The sequence below is a fragment of the Gavialis gangeticus genome, unplaced genomic scaffold, assembly GCF_001723915.1.
Source record: "Gavialis gangeticus isolate Ggan-Ray unplaced genomic scaffold, GavGan_comp1, whole genome shotgun sequence".
Taxonomy (NCBI): domain Eukaryota; kingdom Metazoa; phylum Chordata; order Crocodylia; family Gavialidae; genus Gavialis; species Gavialis gangeticus.
The window spans coordinates 87,090,559-87,093,622 of NW_017729031.1; the positions used below are offsets into that span (position 1 = coordinate 87,090,559).

General features: G+C 44.2%; 1 long non-coding RNA gene across 2 annotated transcripts in view; it reads left to right on the top strand.

Moving 5' to 3' along the window:
• The first annotated feature begins 729 nt into the window (after positions 1-729).
• LOC109301944 overlaps positions 730-3,064 on the top strand; it is an 8,229-nt gene continuing 5,894 nt past the window's right edge. The window contains exons 1-2 of one of the 2 annotated variants that reach the window (XR_002098664.1): positions 730-1,199; positions 2,729-2,879. This is a non-coding gene — a long non-coding RNA (uncharacterized LOC109301944). Of the gene's footprint in view, positions 1,200-2,662; positions 2,880-3,064 lie in introns of those variants that run through there. The other variant, XR_002098663.1, reaches the window with a different exon arrangement.

Sequence of the window (3,064 nt, forward strand, 5' to 3'; positions counted from 1 at the left end):
TACTGCCTAGGAAATGACCTGCTTGGTAGCACAGAAGCGGAAAGGGATTTCAGAGTCCTAGTGGACTCTAAGATGAACATGAGTTGTCAGTGTGATGAAGTCATCAAGAAGCTAACTGCACTTTATCATGCAGATTCATGACAGAACCAAGGAGGTGATACTTCCCCTCTGTCGGACGCTGGTCAGACTGCAGTTGGAGTACTGCATGCAGTTTTGGGCACCACACTTTAAGAGGGATGTGGATAACCTGGAGAGGGTCCAGAGAAGGGCCACTCATATGGTTAAGGGCTTGCAGGCCAAGCCCTACTAGGAGAGACTAGGGCACCTGGACCTTTTCAGCCTCCACAAGAGAAGGTTGAGAGGCGACTTTATGGCTGCCTATAAATTCATCATGGGGGTGAAGAAGGGAATTGGTGAAGCTATACTTGCCAAAGCGCCCCTGGGGGGTCACAAGAAATAATGGCCATAAGCTAGCAGAGAGCAGATTTAGACAGGACATTAGGAGGAACTTCTTCACAGTTAGAGTGGCCAAAATCTGGAATGGGCTCCCAAGGGAGGTGGTGCTCTCCCCTACCCTAGGGGTCTTCAAGAGGAGGTTGGCTGGGTATCTGGCTGGGGTCATCTGAACCCAGCACTCTTTCCTGCCTATGCAGGGGGTTGGACTCGATGATCTATTGAGGTCCCTTCTGACGCTAACATCTATGAATCTATGAAAAATGTTTGATTTCTTAGGCATAAGAGTTGCATACAACTTAACAGCTTCTCTGTATAGGAAAATTAAAACGAAGGAATCTAGGATGTGATTTTACCGTGTACTCCAAACTCATATTGAACATTCTTTAGTGCAAATTAGCACTACCTTTGCAAAAGGTAGTTATTTCTCGTGTCTCCCAAAGTGGAGTTGTTTGCAAGGAGAGTTTGCGTAGGGTGGCTAGTACACTGTAAATTCACATCCTAATTTATCACTTAATAATGTTTGCATGTGGACAGGCTCTTAGATGGTTCACCAAAGCTCTATGACATGACACTGCTGACTGACTCCCAGCTGTGGGAAGTACTTTCAGAAGTTATGTAGAAGTTTCAAAGTTCAAATGGTGACTAAGAAGGACATGTGGGGGCATCTAATTAATCCTTGGTTTAACTCTACTCATTCTTAGGAAGACACAGACATGAAACTGAAATGAAGAGTTTGGAAGAAGGTATAATTTATGCCAACTATTATGTTCTTACTCACTAATTCACCTCTAAATTTGTCCTATAATATATATACATATAAACATTTTTATGACTGTAGACTAGATTTTTATTACTATACTCTTGCCACTCTTATGTCCTTATTAGGTCAAATGAAAATGCAAGCATTTCTGAGTCCTGTTGAAGTTATAATGAAACTATTAATCTTGTCACTTGCACATTAAAAGTGCTGCCATTGATGTAAACAGGAAGGGACACCAAATATCTTAATAAACTGTATTTTCTATTTCTTCAGATGGAAAGAACTCTAAAAATTCAAGGCCCCAATCACAAAATATTGCTCAAGTATCATCCCCTAAACCAGGGAAGGGCAAAGTCCAGCCCTTGGGCTGAATCCAGTTGGTGGTAGACTCCATTTCCCAACTACCCATACTCATGGCTGGGGCCAGTCTCCATGGGGACCAGCCCCAGCCACCCTGGCAGGGTGTGCAGCAGGGCAGGGCACAGCAGGGGGCTGCTCTGGAGCCACTGGGATCTTGTGATGGGGACAGCTTACTCCAGAGCTAGGGCAGAGCCATGATCTGTAGCCAGCATGCTCCAGGCAGGGACATACAAGCAGGGCATTGTGGCACTGCCCTTGCTCCAGATGAGGTTGTCACTGATGCAAGGAGGCAGAGCAGAACTGCGATCCCCTGCCTGCGTGCTTCTGGCTGGAGCATATAGGCTACAGATCATGGCACTGCCCTGGCTCTAGAGCAATGTGCCCCCATCGCAAGATCCCAGTGGCTTGGGAGCATCCCCCTGCCCTGCCCTGCTACACGCCCTGCCAATGTGGTTGAGGCTGGTCTCCATGGCAACCCCAGCCTTGAGCTTTCTCCTGCAGCTGTGGCTGGGGTCTCCATGGAGATTGGCCCCAGCCATGCTGGCAGGGGCTGCTGGGAAATGAAGTCCAGCTGCCAGCTGGATTGGCCATTTTGCCCACCTTTGCACTAAACTCTATGCAATTAGGCCATTTGGAAACTCTCTCCTCTTGACTTTTAATGGAATCTTCCTTTCTGTCCTATGGAAAATCTTTTGGTGTGAAAGCAGCAGGTATAATTCTTAATCTCACTCACACTCATGTATCTGAGTTGTACTGAGACAAATTTTCCCTGAAGGGATTTTATATGGAAGGGATTTTTTAAAAAAATCAGATCAGCGCTCCTTTAAATATTTAAGCATTCTGTGAGAGGTTCATAAGGCTGTATATAGCTGAGTCTAGTCTCAGGGTTTGATAGGTGGAACTTGAGGCACACAGGAGAGCCATTAAAATTTGTATGCTGTGTTGCTAATGCTTTTTTACCCTAATCCTGTTTTCACGAAGTGGATTTGTTGTAATTTTGGAAGATAAAGGTTGGAAACTTAATGTATCTTTAATCTGATTAACAGAACCAAAGGAGAAATCTTTCCTAATATATTTTTACTGGACAAATCCCAGGTCACAAAGCATAAACTGTTAGCTGTAACCCACCTAATTTTCCTGTGTTTTCAACAGATGCTAATCTGGAATTTATCCTGGGAAAGTCAAAAGAAAGTTTATTGGAATGGAGGAACGGAGGTCTGAGAGGCTATTAAACAGAAAGATGTAACCACAAGCAAGTCACATAACCAAACAGAGTATTCAAGTCTGCCTTCAATCAGCATGTGTAATTTCCTTTTGAAGTTTGGAGCGTGCATGTATTCAATATATGCATATTTCCCCCCCCCCCCAACTAATCTATGTGCATATTTTTGGATTGGGCAGGATTTGCATTTATATTACAAACTAAATCCTCAGAAGCCTGAATCCATTGCACTGGATTTCTACTTCAGAACATCATGCTTATTGAAA